The sequence below is a fragment of the Lagopus leucura genome, unplaced genomic scaffold (genome assembly GCF_019238085.1).
Source record: "Lagopus leucura isolate 7727_CA_CO unplaced genomic scaffold, USGS_WTPT01 Super-Scaffold_100001, whole genome shotgun sequence".
NCBI classification, from domain to species: domain Eukaryota; kingdom Metazoa; phylum Chordata; class Aves; order Galliformes; family Phasianidae; genus Lagopus; species Lagopus leucura.
Genome location: NW_024962262.1, coordinates 75,794,455 through 75,811,862, shown reverse-complemented (window position 1 = coordinate 75,811,862; position 17,408 = coordinate 75,794,455). Strand labels below are relative to the sequence as shown.

Genomic DNA, 17,408 nt, shown 5'->3' with positions numbered 1-17,408 from the left:
TAGGCAAGATCTGAAAGCACTTCAAAGAAACTCATTAGCTTCCCTTTATCACATAGCCCCTTTCAACTAGGCATGTGTACATGTTTAAAGTTTTCCTATTCTGAATAGCAGTTTAAATTGAATACTTTGTTTGCAAAACATAACTGGAAAACCAGAAGAATTTTATTTCCCACAAAACATTTTCAAAATGGTGATAATCAGAACTTTGTACCAAAGCACTTCTTCAGCCTGAGCTTGAAGGCTAATCAGCTGGTATCGAGTACACTTGTGTTGGCTGAATTTGTTCTATATTGAGGAGGCACAAATGCGGATACAAAAGTAGGAAGAGGTGGAAATACCACTGAGCACCAGTGCCTTTGTGGGAAAGCGAGAAGCTGTGAAGTGATATAAAAATTCAAAGACAAATTATGTCATTAGTAATTGAATGGTCGAAGTAAGCCAAACACAAAGATAAGCCTTAAAATACTTACTAATAAAAAGAGAGAGTACAAATTTCAGGAACAAAAAGTGTTCAGATATTTTTTGCCCTTTAAAAATGAGAGTTTTCCGAGAATACATGTCTTGGTGACGTGGGCCTGGATCCAAAGTGCTAAGTAGAGAACTCTCCTCTAGCCAGCCTCCAGAGCTTGCTTCTCTGTATAAGCAGAAGTCCATGGTGTTTAGGGCTGCTTTTAAACCAGTTCCTTTTCACTTGGTGTGTTTTTTTTTTTTCATCTGGGGTAATTTATCTGCTTCTTGACTTTGGAACAGATGGGAGGCTTTCAGGACTCGGTCACAACCTCATTTCAGACACTGCAATACACCAGCCTGCACATATTCCACTCCAAGTGTCTCTGTAAGCTTGAAATAGAGTGAGTTGGTCACTTTTCATGTCATGTGAATTGAATTACATACAACTCTCAAGAATGGTCACATTGCTGCTGCGTCTGTCTTTCAAATACAAATGTCCTTGTCAGCTTTAGCATTCTTGTGCTTTTGATGAAACTACCCTTGATTGGTTTAGTACAACTGGGATAAGACTGAGCAGAAACAATTATCTAAGTACAACTTAATTTTCAGAATCAGTATCAAGACTATAGGAGGGCAAAAAAATCCTCAGTCTATTTATGCTAACTACAACTTAAGACTACATTAACATGACATTTTTGGAAATAGTAAGCAGCAGTGTTTAGTCTTCATAAGGAATAGTAACTTCTACTCCTGACCAATATACAGAGAAGGCAAATATATTCTGTCTTTAATACAAGCATGGACAGTGTTACATGATGGTGGGGGAAGTAACTGCTTGTACCTTAGCTTCTTTCAATGCAAAAAACAGTGATGTTTAGACCCTGAATAACATGACACAGGGAGATGGCTAGTATAGACACAGATCAGCAAGCCAGTTTGAAGGACTGCTGATAACTCGTATCAGTACTGACTAAATTTCCTCATCTAGTACCAGAGTTTTGCCATTTACATTCTGCGTAATACTGCTCACAGCGCTTCCAGACTACTGCACATGCTACCCAGCTTTAAAATGAAATACAGCCTCTGTCCTGGCAAGGGAAGCATTATCCGTGAAGGTCACTCAGATACTTACATCCCTGACGTGACTTCCTGGGCCTTGTGGGCGTTGGGGCTTGGGTTTCAGCTGTTTAATCCCTGTTGGGGCTGCAAGACTAAATCTGCAGAAAAGGTTACACTTTAGAAAGTGCCCTATGTATCATTTGCCAGTCACACAAAGCAGAAGGTAACTTGTTTAATGCAGGCAGTCTTGACGTACTGATGATTTTTCAGTCTGGCACACCAGAATTCCAGATTATTATTATTTTTTTTTTTTTAAAGGAAATATGGGATTTTTCATCTCTTCTGTGTATCATTATGTCCAAGTGGAAATACAAGTCAAAAGTAAAACAAGAATATTTGTAAAACTGCAAAACTGAGAGCTGTGCCTTTATTTTCAAAAAGATTGCATCTTTTCAATATATGTTTATTTTCTCATAGCTGGAAGTTTTTAAAAACAGTGTAGTTTTTATGAAAGTCTATATATTTGGACTATCATGTAATCCACTTATCACTGATTACTAGTTGCTCCGTTAAATAAGTTTTCATTTTGAAATACCATTTCTACTTCACAGGGCTGTGAGGTAACTTGAAAAAAAAAAAGTGATCTAAAGAAAAGAGGAAGATGTCCAAAAGCCTAATGTTAACTTGTTAGTCTAGTAATGCCAGTTTAATAGCTCAATAATCAGCCTCTCACTTCATCACAAACACTGTACTGATCCTTGAACATTTCTCTCAGAAACCCCAACTACTACCATTTCGCTGCCTTCTTTCCCCTTCTTCTCACCTCCACTCATCTCTCAGTTGTCAGTGAAACCCAAAACTTCCCACCAAGTATATCTGGACAAGAACAGGAAGGAGGGGAGGAGGGGGGAGGGGAAGGTACGTACTGGAAAAGTATCACAAGACCTTGTCAGGGTCAGGTCTTCCTTTGCACTGAACCATGTCATTTTAAGGTCATTCCTCTTCTTCCTATAGCACAAAGGAAAATGAACAGAGCTGTAAGGAAGTATATGGTATTGTTGATTAAGTCTGCATGCCTTTTCAGCTTGCTTTCCCTGAAAATTGGAAGGAGGATACCCATGCATTTGCTACCTCTGGTTTCCCAATTCCTATCCATGTTTATCACTCCTTTGGCATCTCAGCAATGCATAAAGGTAAGGGGACATAAAAGTGGCTCTCACTTTTACACACTAAAATCTGCTCACATAAGAACTCTGTAAGTTTCTGGACCTCCAAATGTTTCAGAATTTTAATTAATTTCTGCTGAATGTGCATTGCACTTAAAAAGTGAGGCTGGAAGTTTCTTAAGAGGAAAATATTCTAGCTGTAATGCTGTTTATTATATAGAACTTCCTCCTATCTAGCTTACATGAGACAAATGCTTTCTGTAAATGATATCATTTTAGCAGCAAAGCAGTCTTTTTAATAGAAGTGTGCAATCCTCTTGCTAAAGGTATCTCACTAAAGGACTCGCACCATCATTAGGCAAGCCCAGGCTTGTTCTCAGGACTGGAGTCTGCATCAGAAATTCTGACTTTACTACTTGTTTACTACTATTCATGTTCAGTTGTGATATTCATTAAAAATCTGTTGAACAGGGAGCCAATTACTGAGTGGACTGAGGGCACACGCTGTTGGAAGAGTTTTGTACCATTCAGGTAAATAGGCTGAGGGCACATCTCACCAGGAAAATTAAATAGTAGTAGTAAACTTACATCAAGCAGGCAACCCAAATGACCAAAATACCAATCAAGTGTTTAGGACCTTCATTAACAGCCAGAAAATCAACTGCTGAATACTTGAGGGTTCTGTTATGATGCAGTCAGCACAATCACTGCCGTATGTGGAAAAGGGACCATTAAACTGAACAGGGATAAACAGAACTATAAGAATGCAGTGGATTTGTCTTCAGATCTCCAACAGCTCTTCTTGATACTAATTGCCATGTGTCATACAATGAGGAAGGATGAACACAGCAGTTGCTTTCCAATGTATCTGGCAACCAGGTGTTTAAGCCAGTTGCCACATTGCCTATAGCAGCCAGGTTTTTTGAGGCAATCACATGGCTCAACTTCATTTCTGCATCAACTTAGACACAGCTTTGTACTGCTGTAAGCTCTTAGAATGTAGAACTATGCCAATTATGTTGGATTAAGTGTTTGTACGTAGTCAGCAAACCCATTCTTCTCTGATAATAAATTTCCCTTCTAGCTTTAGTTTTTCCACCTGTAAACTTTAAGGACTGGAAGAGCACTCTGTTGAAAAATAAACAAACATATGCATGGAAATATTTGTTTTACTGAAAAAGATTAAGATAAAAAAGTTATTGAATACCTGCGGAACATTATATGTGAAATTTTTAAGACCAGTAGGAACGGAAATTTCTTGATAGCCAGAACGAAGGTATATTCCATGTACTGAGAGGAATCTTCTCCACAAAGACTGATAGTATCACGTCTCGTAGTCTAGATTTAAGAGAGTTGAACAACCTAAAGATTTTTTATTTAAGAACAGCAAGCCTAAAATTTTCTAATTCTACCTTGCTATTCCCTGTGATAACTTCATTTGAGTTCCTCAGGGAACCATTTTTGTGGTTGCTGTCAACATAAACATATATAGATTACTTTAACTTCCCCACATTCCTACAATTCTCTGCTTTTCCCATGACCCCATTTCCACTTGCACTTCCAAGATCATGACCCCCACTTTGGGAATAACATTTGCTCAAAGATATATTCTGCCAACCAAAGCACTACCCAAACAAATGAGCTATGTGTTGAGCAAAACCACATGACCGGGAAGAAGGGATCTGAAATAACATTCATAGCTCCAAAACCATTTCCCTCTGAGGGTAAATGATCTATGAATGTTCCCAGCTCTATTCTGTCAGGTTTCTCAACAGTGTATACATTATGCCACAAAACTATGTGTTGATATTCCTTATGTCATCTCCCTAAATCTAGTCTTCTACTTAATGATTAAAAAGTCCAAAACAGTTAACTTATTCAAAAGGTACATCAAAAGTTAGCTGTGAAAATTAGCCTGTGAAGTAAGGTTATATCCCCAATAAGTGTATTGAATTATTTCCTTCGTTATCCTATCCGAGCACCCTAAATGAAGCTGCTATACCTGCAGTTTTTCCCTGCAGTACATTTCTCTCATATTTACCAAGTCTAGATTTTTTTGTTCAGTTTCAAAACCACCAATGAACATTTTTCAAAATTCCAATTGAGAATCAAATCTTAAAGAGACTACAGAGTAGGGTAGCTGTCTTTTATTTGCTTTCCAGTCTGACGCTCAGAAATTTGCACTGAGAAGGCCCAAATGCTTCCTCTACTTACATTGATTAAAATTAGAGTGACTCCATTCATAGCAGAACAATAGAAAACTAGACCTGGCTTGAAGCCTTGGATCTTCATGTTTCAGCTACTCACAGGAGAAGAAGCCCTTGAAGTTAGTGGTCTTAGCATGGGGTCTGAGTTAAAGTAATTATAGAGTCAAAAAAATAAGGAAAACAACAAGAAAAGGACAACTTTGAGCTGAGTCAATGCTAAAAAAATAATAGGGTATTGAGTTGCAACATTTTAACAGCAGTTCCATGGGCACTGCAAGTGTGGTTGTTAAAATGGTTGTCCGCTTACATCTACTAGATGTGTGACCTGGAAACTGTCTGGACAGTAGAGTCCAGTAAAAAAACACTAAACCACTCTTATTCTGTTGCAGAAGGGTTGCACAATTCATTTGAGCAGGCTCAGGACAGGCACAGATAAATCATCTGGCAAGGCATCAAACTTTACAAGCAATCTTGTAAACAATTATTTTCAGAAATTGTTTTGTCCTGTGAGTAGCAGCAAAGGCTATTTTGCAATCAAAACCATTCAGCATTCCCTTCTTAGAAGTAGAATTTGAGAGAAACTTTTGATTTCAGAGGAAACCATGAGTTATTAACACCAGTGGCACCACATACACAAATGAACTGGTCAGTTGGACAGACATGCAGGCCTGTCTTGAGACTATTCAGTCAGCTGAGACTTCTCCCACAGATTGTTGTTATGAGTGAAAACAGACAAAACCCTCTGAAAATATTTCTAAAGCCAACTCAGTTAATCTATTTCCTAAATTTTATCTTGGAAGTAACCCCCTTGATCATTAGACAACAGTTTGCCTTTGGTGCTAGGAATGCCAACGATATTTTTGTCTGCATTAGGCAAAGTAATGGCAGTGGGTCAAAGAGGGGTGATCCTTCTTCTCTGCTAAGCACTGGTAAGGCCATATCTGGAGTGCTGCATCCAGTCCTGGGCCCTCCAGTACAAGACAGGCATGGAGCTACTAGAAAGAGTCCAGGGAAGGGACAGAAAAATGATGAAGGAACTGGAGCATCTCTCCTATGAGGAAAGACTGTGAGACTGCTCAGCCTAGAGAAAAAAGTCTCAAGAGACTCCCAAGGGAATCATATCAATGTATGTAAGTACCTGAAGGGAGGGTGCAAAGAGAATGGAACTAGACTCTTTTCAGAGGTGTTGAGTGGCAGGACAAGAAACAGTGTGCACAAACTGGAGCATGGGAGATTCCATCTGAACATAGGAAACACTTCTGTGCTGTGCAGTTGATGGAACACTGGCTCATATTGCCCAGAGAGGTTGTGGAATCTCATCCTTGAGATCTTCAAAAGCCAACTGGACACAGTCCTGTGGAACCTGCTCTTGATGGTTCTGCTGAAGTAGATGTGTTGAACATGATGACTTCCAGAGGTCCCCTCCAGACTGTGATTCTGTGAATTTCCAGCCAGATCAAGCTTTTTAAGTTTCTTGTCACTGGGCCTGGAGACCTCAGCACAGTCTGCTATTGATGCTGAATGACAAGATTTGCACCTGAACAGCTGAGCTACACAAAATACTCCTTGATATTAAATGGGTGGCCATGGTTAAAATAGACACAGTGTCAAAGATCAGTATCTCTTGCCTGGTCCAAAGAAGTGTTTTCTTTGTGACACCGCAAAGATTACTTGGGGAAATTTCTAGCTCTCCAATTGAAATATTGGACTCCTAAATAGAAACCACTGTCAGAGTCCAGGTTATCAAAGGTCACAGATGATGGTAGGCAAAGACAGGTAGACACTGGTGTGATTGTTTGAATGGACAGAGTGCAAAGTTCACTCATCAGAACATGACCGTCAGCAGATCTTTGCTTTCATCCTGCTTGATCTCCTAGGCAGACCTTATACGCATCAAAAGGATCACACAGAGGTACATCTGCTTTCCATCAGGAGAGAATGTGTGCCTTGAGAGCCTCAGCAAGAGCCACAACCACACCAAGGCAGAGAAGGTACTGAGCACACTTAGTGTTGTATCCCCTATTTTGATCCACCCTCAAGAGATTCACTCCAAGGAACAGAGGTCAGGGTTTTTAACATTCGATTTTTGTAACATAGGTCCCATTTTCCTTTTACGCTGCCAGTGTTATATCCTGATCATTTATAGTAGCTGCTATAAAAATGAGAAGAGTCAATCTCCTTTTATACCTCAGTTCTAACTGTACATGTTTCAGCAGGGATCCAAAAATGTATTAACTTTCTGATTGTTTATATTTTAGGTTTGGATTCAACTTCAAATTTCCTGTCTTTTCATTACCTGACACAGTAGATAGAATTCCTCTTCTTTTTCACTCTACCTGTGGCTGCTTTTCTGCTTGACACTGTATTACTCGCAGTGACCATGAGAGGAAATGAATCTTTCCTGGTGCACAGTGAAATCTGACTAACCAGTGCCAGTGTGAAATAAGTGATGAATGAAACATCAGCTAAAACACCTTGTTATGTATTTCTTGTATACAATTTAAAATACAAAGGCTGCTGCTAACAATTCAAGTGAAAAAAAAAAAAAAAAAAAAAAAAAAGTCATCACAAATGCATTTAATTATCTACTGATGTTTTCAATATGTTGCATATTTTAACAAGTGTGTATTCACATACTTGAAAAATATACATGGAACAGAAATAATAGATGTTAGTGTCTTTAAAATGTATATTAATAAATAAGTATAGTCTCAAAAAAAATTAAACAGTGGAATACAAAGGACATCTTTGTATGGTGTAATTTTACAGGTATTTTTATTTGGCTATCACAGCATTGCAGAATTGCAGAATTGTAGGTAGTGGAAGGGACCTCTGGAGATCATCTGGTCCAATCCACTGCTAAAGCAGTTCCCTACAGCAAGTCACACAGGTAGACAGCCAGAGTGGTCTTCAGTATCTTGAGAGAAGGAGACTCCACGGCCTGTCTGGCCATCCTGTTACAGTGCACCATCACTGTCACAGTAAAATAGTTCTTCCTTTTATTAGTATGGAACTTCCTGTGCTCCAGTTTCTGTCCATCACCCCTTGTTCTATTGTTGCTTGCCACTGAAATCAACTTGACTCCTGCCCTTTAGATATTTATAAACAGTTGTGCGGTCTCTCCTTTTTCACCCTTCTCCAGGGTGAAAAGCCCCAGGTCTCTCAGCCTTTTCTCATACAGGAGACGCTCCAGGCCCTTAATTGTCTTTGTGGCTCTCCACTAGGCTGTGTCTAGGGGCCAGTGTTATCAGTGGTTTTCAACTGAAGTACTGATTTGAGTGCCCAGCTGGACAAGTTTCACTTTCAGAACTTATATCTGGACTTCTAGTTGTCTTTAAGGTGCCGAAGCTGGGAAAACAGAATTGGAAATCCCCCTACAAGTGCAGTTACTTCTGAAGCCCTTAGCCAGAAATTTCTGCTTACCATACAACTTTCTGTTATGCCATAGAAACACGTGGCTGCTGAACCATGACATCTGCACACAGGCTTCAGCACCCATCAACATCACATAGGGATGTTGTGTAAAAGGAGAAAACTAAGGATGACATAAGTAAGAAATATGGCTTAACAAAGTAGTTCTGCAGAAGGGAAACTCAGGTTTTCCTATTTCCTTGGCAATGGCTGTAGGCTGTAACGTTAACTACTTGGACATCTGCATCCTTAGAACAATTTATTCCTTTAGTAACCAGAGTAAACAGTGGAGTGCTCCTAGGAACCAGAATATATCGCTACTCAACAAAAGCAATTGAATGCAAGGAAAGAACTCGACCTACTCTTAAATTTAATAGTCTTGATTTTAATGCCTGGGAGAGAATTAATTTTTTTCTCTCTTTCTTTACATGAAACTGAACAGGACATTTTTAAGGTCAGGAATTTCCTGAGCTTTGCCCACTGTGGGTGTTTTGTGGTCTATTATATGCATGCTTCCCCAGTGCTCCTGCAGGGACTATTTTTTATTGTTACTAACCTCTAATGGGGCACCTGATAAAGGTTACATTTTGCTTGCAGGTTGGAGTGCACTGGCACCAGTGACACGGAACCCACACCCCAGATGTCATTTCACGCTCAGAGGATGTGGAGGCAGGAAGGGAAGGAAGGGTGCCAAATGACCTAAATGAATGTTTCAATTAGCAAGAGTCCTTGCCAGCCATGCATAACTGAAACAGGCAAAGCACAAGGATTAGCTTTCTTTTATAACTTCAAGCAGCTTTCTGTGAATAAGTCTGAATTGCCAACTTATTTATTTATTTATCACTGGAAGAGAGGGCAGTAAACTATGTAAAGATCCAGATTTCTAGTGGTTCTTCTTTTCATCCTAAAGATGTAACTAATTATCTCACAAGTGGATTTGTGTTGCACTGTGTAGGTGCGTGGGGTAATATCCTCCAGTCCTGAAGTAATATCCGTACAGGAATGTAGTGGTGGTACAGAGAAACTAATATATTAATTAACCTCACTTGCTTCCCGGTTAGGCACAGTCTCTGAAAGGCACCTCTGTTTCATAAAGGAAATGCTATGAACTGTCAGGATACTTAAAAGCAAACAAACAAACAAATCAGTCAGCAGTGTCAGAATGAGTACTTATTTGTGCCTGCAGCAAAGAGATGGCCCCCAGATGCCAAGGGAGTAATTCAAAGTTGGGAAGGTATAATATAACACGCCTGTTTTGCCAGGGAAGACTGTGGCCAGTTTTTCAGATCTGAGTACTCCAAGGAGTCTTGTAAACTTTTAAAATTAAGAGTATTTTTCAGTGGTATGAAGGCAGCCTGATTTTGACGGAGCAACTGTGCCTTGCTCTGAGAAGATCAAGTGAGGCAGAAGTTATTCAAATACAATAATGCAAAATGGTAAAAATGCATTAATTATTTTCTCATTCATTGTGTCTATATGTTTATTTCTATTTCATTCATCTGTAAGTCCTCTGAAGTACATTTTGCAATACAGCATACAATAGAAGGGCTGCAGTAACTTCAGCTGCAGCACATTGGATATGCACCATTTCTTTGACCTTCATGAGTGCCATATTTGCAAATTGTCTCTAAAAATACCCAGTGGTGAGATCTGAAGACATCCTGGAAGAGAGGCTTTCCATAACCTTGAGTACAAGGCTTCAGTTTATTATTCACCTTCTCCAGTCCAAATAAAAGCCATTGTTGATGGAGAAGAGGCTGAATAAAGCTCAGTAATCAGCCTATTACTGCTTTAGAAAATTAAAACACAGGAAGAATAAGCCCTAAGGAGATATGTGATGTAAACCAACCAGTAAATCATTTGTCACAGGTACCGTATGACCACAGACCTCATCCTGTCCTTGTTTGCTTCAGACTGAAGCAAGAGTGACTCTGAGCAACTGCTTAGTGATTAATGGAGTAACAGCAATACAAAACTGTTCCCATTGCTGATCCAAGCATCTAAGATGACACATGGAGAGACTCTTATATGGTTCAGATCTCACTTTCTAGGCTTTGGTACATTGAACTATGGAATAAAAGAAACAAAACCAAACAGTAATGGGGAAATCTGTAGGCATGAACTTCTCAAAGCAGCTTTAAGGAAAACACATTAAAAAATACCACTAGTTCACAAATCAGCTGTGCAAAGTTTCTTATTCCCAATCTGCAAAAGTGGATATTTTCCTTGTAAGCTGCATACATTTCCCATAGCCAATTTTTTTATAGTGCCACCTGTTCTGGAACAGCAACTGACATTTATAATTTTATTGACAACAAGCCTGCCAATACACATGTGAGCTTACTACAAATTTGTTCCTGACAGGCTTTTCAGATCCCTCAGGGCAAATCACACTGAGTTCTCTGCAATTTTATTCAAAGCTGGTGAAGACTGCCTCAAAAATACAACCTTTATTTCTCAGTGTATAGGTCCTTTCTAGCCATAGAAGGTGGACATAATCATAAATCATTTCCAGTTTAAGAATCTTTTACCTCAGTAAAATGTCCCAATATGATCTTATTTTGACAAAAATCAGGCCCAACATTTTTTTTACTCTGAGTTTTATAAGTATACTCAGGGTATATAGTTGCAGAAAAATTCAAATGTCCTAAATTAATTTGATTTATATGCTGTCCTTGGAATGATTTGCAATTCCCTCTTCTTATTACTGTTTGGATTACCATTCCTTCCTCCATTTCTTGAGTTACTTCTGTGAGCTACACGTGAACACCAATTCTCACTCCTATCTCTAAGGCAAAAGAATATTTGTATGGCCATAGTCACATCAACCAAAATGCCATCACTGTCATTGTACACCATTCAGCCATTTGCCATCCTGCTACTTTAGATTTATTTTCCTTTCTTTTTTGTTTTTGTTTAGCTACCATGCTAAATACTTTTCCGTGTGTGCATGGAGTAATGTAAACACATCAAAACCCACAGTGAGAGAGGCCAGAAGGACGTGGGCAGCACTCCCTTGCTGTCTTTGAAGAGATACCCATTAACACCACAGATTCATAGAAGCAATATGATTGATATTCACATATTTTCAGGAAATAGTACAGAGTGCTTATGGATTGAACTTTTTAATTCTTGGTTTTATACATGTGATCTTCATATTCTAATACATCACAGTGTAGTGATATTCTGCTAAGAGTTATTAGAAGGACTTGTAAACCGCAGAAAATTGAGACATGGTAGTAACACGAAATGTGAACTGCCAGTGCAGGCTTCTGTGGGGTCCTCTGTTTTGCCAAAGAAATGTCATCAGTGCATCAGTCCTGAGTGGGGACATGTTACCTCTGTGGTTCCTGCTGTTTTGCATGTTCCAAAATTATTTTTCCAGAGCAGCTAGCTATCAATAAAAAATAAAGATGAGCTGAAGCAGGAAAAAGTTTTTCCTGCCTGCTCCCACCTTCCTCCTCCACATTGTTCCTGTTTGCTTTGCTATACAGTCATGCAGCTGGCAGAAAAGATGGGTGAGCGGGTGGTTACTACAGGAGATATCCTTCTGGAACGTCTTCTTTCCAAGATCTGCCTTAGGTCTTCTGTGATCCTCAGGCAAATCCCAAGGCTGTGTCCATCTCATCCTTGTGAGCACCACACAATTCTCCTTTCTACTCAAGAAGAGTAGACATTGCGGTAGTCAAAGGGTGCATGGTAAGGAGGCAGAGATATACAAATCTGTCACTATAATTAATCTCTTCCTTAAAATCTTTACTCTCACACCAGCAGTCTGTCTTTTCCGCTGTGCAATGGACAAAACTGAGAAAGCCAGTTTCATGCTAGCTTTTCTAGCTAGGGATAAGCTTCCCTCTTATGTAACTATTTTCCATAATGCTACTGAAACATATGCAGAGACTTAAAAAAAGAGGAAAAATGGGAATCCCATTATACAAAGCATCTTGTTAAAGGAATTGATCAGAACAACATGTAGATCATCAGTACAAGTTCTGGAATGAAATTGTATTCTAAGAAAGAATTTGAACTGACTATGGGCAAATGGTAATGGGAGGGAAAAGAAAGAACTGATTATTTTAAGATAAAAGACTTAAGAGGATCACCAACTCCTCCCACATATTTTATTGTTTAGTATTTGCAACCAAGTGACTTGCAATGACATCACAAAAATTCTGTACATTCACGCATGCACCAATGTCATTTAAGGAGTAAACACTGCCATATGATTTACTTGATCAAGCAGTCACTGGCTGGATTTAAGCCATTAAAGGCTAGGAAAGTGAATTAATGTTAAGCATTCTTTTTTTAATTTTGAATTTTGTACAACAGTGGAAATATTACAAACTTTCTTCCTTTTCCTAGTCCCAGAATGAGAACTTAGTGAATTCATCTTAGTCCATATCCGAAACAAAGATTACTTTTTGCTCTGTATAACCTGGAAGCCACTGGTGCAGGGACTCTATTTAAGCAGGGTTTTGAAGAACTGGATTGGAATGCCTGGGAAACATTAAACATAATGCAAGCTCTGGCAAGCTATGCAAACTACAGTAAAATGGGAGACTAAAACCTCATGCTGCAGGGCTTAAATTTTACCTACTCGGGAGGCCAGGAAGAAATTTTTCTCTTAATAACACTGTATAATTTGGTACATAGACAGTGGGTCTGATCCAAAGCCCGCTGTTGCTAATGAAGCAATATGTATTTGTGCTTCTGAGATTTGACTCAGGACTATCATAGTCAGAAAACTGCTCATCTTCCTTTCAAATCTGTGCAAATTTGCCACTGCTGGAAGCAATAACTGCAAGTAGGTGTTTGATCAGTTATCAGACTAGGAAAGAAAAATGCAAGCTATTCTTTCAAACTGAACCCATGTGAACTCCCCATTAACTGCAGATGTTCAAGGTTTCAACATATGTCTGTGATCTCTGAGCTTCTTGGCTGCTGAATACAGGGCTCTACTGGGTACTTAGAGATGTTTTTCTTCCCGTGAAGCTTGGCTTCCTGTGCTTGGCTGCACCTGAAGAAGAGAGCTCAAATGTCCTTTAAACCTTTGCTAAGCCCCTCTAATTGAGATGATGGCTTGAGGGAAATGGTAAGCTCTCTCATTGGAGGTGCCAAAATTAGCTGTTGTTCATCACACAGATTTTCTCAGGCAAAGGTTTCCTCCTTTCCTCTGTAAAAAGAAACAGTGATTGTGAAAGGTTATGTGATCACCTGGTGAATGCAGACAAATTGACAGAAAAAATAAAAGCTTCAATATCAGTAGTACCAGGTGTGACGTGGATGCACCTGCAACTTCTCCCACTGTGACATCTCCTTTCACTGCCTGTGGCTGCCAGAGGACATAAATATGAATATCAACCAGAGAGAATAAGACATTTCTTTTGCTAAAATATAAAGTCATAGATTAGGTTTGTTTCCTTTGTCTCTACATAGAATGCTCAATAAATAATATATATTTCTTATTATCTGGGAGCCTCTCAGAGGGAGTAATTATCATAAACTGCCATAAAATAAGTATTGGAAAACTCCCCCTCAGTCTGACATACTGTTCTCCACTCTAAAATACATCAAGGTGTTGCTGGGCTCGACACCTCTGTGCCTAACTACTTTGTTAGCTGACTTGGACCTAGGAAGGTAAGATAATTTGTAATCCTCCTGCATGCAGTGGAGAAGGATTCCCTTCTGTTAGAGTGCAGGCCCTAGTGGCTGCTTCTGCTGTGGTTATAGGAGGAGTTAGCAAGCTCTGATGGTTCTGAGCTGGGCTGCCACGTGCTCACATTTCATAAGGACTCTGCTATATAACGTATTGCTGCTTAAGATCAAAAGGAACTGAATGTACATAAACAATTTAGCCTTGAAATTCCTTTCAAATTACATGAGTAATAGGAGGGCACAATGCGACTTAGATCTGTTCTATGACTGTTTTCTCTTGAGAAGTATAGGTGTAGCACTAAGAAGTCTTTGCTCTTTAGCCTCTTCTTCTTTGAACACACTCCCTTCACACCATCTCTCCGTGCAGTAATCTCTGATTTCCTCAGATCATGCACTCTTCTTGGCAGAAGGAGCATCTCTCTGAAATCATTATATACACAATCCCTGGACAAGGCATTAAAATGTCCAACCTTAATCCATATGAAGGTAACTTTCAAGAGGTCAGATTTCAGAGAAGGAAGTGCAGAAAAGGGGTGAGCATCTGTTCCTTCTATTAGTGCAATCAAACTGTTGAATGACTTTCCCATATTAAACAAATTAATTTTATATTTTCAAATTGGCACAGGTCAAATCTAGATGCTGAATTAATTAACGAAGCCTGTGACAGTGATTTCTCCTTCCACTTTTAATTATAGTGCATCATGTCCCTTCACAAGTTCTTTCAAGGGAAGCCAAACAGTAAAGTTCTACTATTACTTTATGCCTAGAAAATGCAGAATAAACTGAGAGTGAAGGTCTCCAAAGCAGACCTGAAGGAAACAGTGCAGCAAAGTCCTGGGGATCCACATTGTTCATTGTTGCTCTTTAAGGCAAGAAAGTATTTTTTTCTCACCAGCTCTTTGATTATTTTCAAACATAAGTTAAGTGGAAAACCCTCCTTAAAGTTTTGTGGTAATGCATATCCTGTGTCTCATACAACATTTTTGCACATCAAGTGGACTTGGTTCTTGAGAATAATTTAAGAAGCCTTCTATTTCAGGGAGAATAGCAGGACAGATATATATATATGTGGGTAAAGAGGAATGTTAATAATGTTTTTTTTTTTTTTTTTCTTTTTTTGCGTCAGTATTTACTGTAATATCTTATTAATGTAAAAAACATAAGCAGTGCATGAGTAAGCAGTTTATATCCATTACTATCTATTAGTTTTTCCTTTGAGATGCAGAAGAGCCTGCAAAGGATCTAGTGTGGTTTTTATTATTTATACATAAATGCAACTATTTGGAGATAAGCTGTCTCCCAAAAGCAAAGAAAGGTCTTGCAGGACTCTAATGTTTTCCCTCTTGCCTTTGCTCATGACTCTGTTGTTGCTCATCTGCTTCATGTGATGCCTGCAACCTCCAAAGAACAAATCAATGGATGCAAAGAAATATTCCTGTCTGCAACCACATAACAAGCCAAAGCCTGAGAAGCAAACAGTCATGGGATCTTCCCACTAGAGAGGAACAGACGCACAGCCAGAGAATAACTGAGGCTCTCACCCAGCCTCACTTCAATGAGCAGATGCATCACAACTGTGTTGGCTTCTGCCTGAGCAGCTGGCCACATTCTCCTCCTTGTTTCAGAGCAATGCTGGGCAGCCCAGCCTCCATTATTCTAGCACTTTTCCCTATAGGCCACTATTGCAACACTTCAATTTATTTCTTGCACTGGTTTTTCAGTCACTTTGTCAGCATAAGCAAGCACTGGATAAGTCTTGTGTTCTTTTTCCTTCTGAAGGCAAAAATACAACATGGTATCTCCTTATCAGGATAACAAAGCTAAGTTGCCAGTCAATTTTACCTCTGGAGAAATCTTTGATTACTGCAGATATTGCACATTAGCTGGAAATTGAATCTTCAGCACACAAATGATACATAACATCCTTTAGGGTGACATCCTTCTGCTTCATTTTTACAAACTGGGCACGTTTGTGCATTCAGGTCCACCGGCTGTGTACTTGAACCCAACTCAGCTGCTTGTATCAGAGTGGTCCTATTTGCGTCACTTCCCCTGGAAAGGTCTGAGGTGCTCATCTGGGTTACCTCTAAGAAAATGGAAGAAAACTTCTTCCACATCGCTGTTTTCAAAAGCACACAACTTCTGGTAATGTTACCTTCAATTATGTTAAATAAACACTGCCATTCATACATCAGATTGGCTTATTTTGCCTGATCTTGTCAGCTATTTCAATAGCCATGAAAGAAAGATCATGAAAATGCCTGGAAAAATACCACACATTTAGTGCAAGCCCTCCCAGAATACATCTACTTTAGTTGCAACACTGTAAGTGCAGAGTGACTTCAGGGTGTCCTCATGCGTATGTACAGAATGTAAACAGGAAATGCTGGACTCTTTGGCAATCTGCAGAGAAGGCTGTCCAAATCTTGACAGCACTTGGATACCTTCTGTGGAGATTTTCCCTGCTAATCAGCAAGAGGCATCAGCCTGAGAAGGCATTGACAGCCCATCAGGCCTGGGCAGGGGAGGAAAGTGTGATGATACTCCAGTGATGCAGGAGATATGGTAGTTCCCACTCCTGACTCTACCACGTTTTCTTTCTGTCCAGGGGTGGATGATAGATGCAGCATCTCTGTTCATTAGTGATGAGAATATTTGCCTTCCTGAGAGGAGGCTGTAAAAAGTCATGGACAGAGGAAGGAGCTATGAATATAATAGTTGTGATAAAAATCCTTGTTTTCCACCCCACATCACATCCTTCCCTCCACAGGAGTGAAGTAGTCCAGCTCCTCACTTTGCTGTAGGTATTTGCTATAATTTGAGAAGCGTAAAAGACCAGAGACAAAATATCTGAATTCAAACCCGTGCATTTTGGACTGCCCAAAGCAATGTGATAAGACAGACCTGAGCAGACTCAGGTACCGGAGTCCATTTCATTTGCTTCAGCAAGGAGGTAGATCGCTCCATCTCCACCCCTGAAATGATGGTCTGTTTCCTGAAACAGAATGCATGTAACACTTAGAAATTATAAGTACACTACTCAGGATATAATTAATATTAATTGTCCTTCAATCTGAATAAGCGTAGTAAAATTGTGCAACCAACACAGCATACGAGCTCCTTTTAATAATGTGATGGCATATAAACCTGTTGGTACTTTCACTGCCAAAGGGAAAAACAATGAGAGTAGCTGCTTGTAGGATAGACAAAACATTGCCAAAGGACACAGTAAATGCAAGGGACTGTAAATACAGAGGACATCCTGACAGATACAAAAGAATGATTGGCATGATGAATAAATAAGTAGCAGGACAGAGAAAACCACCCCTTTTGGAAGGAAGGTGAAAGAGCATTAAAAACTTGAAGCTCAAAGAGGAAAAACAATGAAGAGAGAAGATCAATCATTTTGGTGCTCATCAAAGAGCGCCCTAAGTCTGATCACCTGAACATCCATGAATAA

At 39.4% G+C, this 17,408-nt stretch overlaps 1 long non-coding RNA gene across 1 annotated transcript; it reads right to left on the bottom strand.

Moving 5' to 3' along the window:
• Positions 1-1,645: 1,645 nt before the first annotated feature.
• On the bottom strand, positions 1,646-16,867 carry LOC122178364. The gene is made up of 3 exons (XR_006178297.1): positions 16,853-16,867; positions 2,455-2,517; positions 1,646-1,667 (listed from the first exon to the last, which is right to left on the bottom strand). It is a non-coding gene; the product is annotated as an uncharacterized LOC122178364 (long non-coding RNA).
• Between the last annotated feature and the right edge of the window lie 541 nt (positions 16,868-17,408).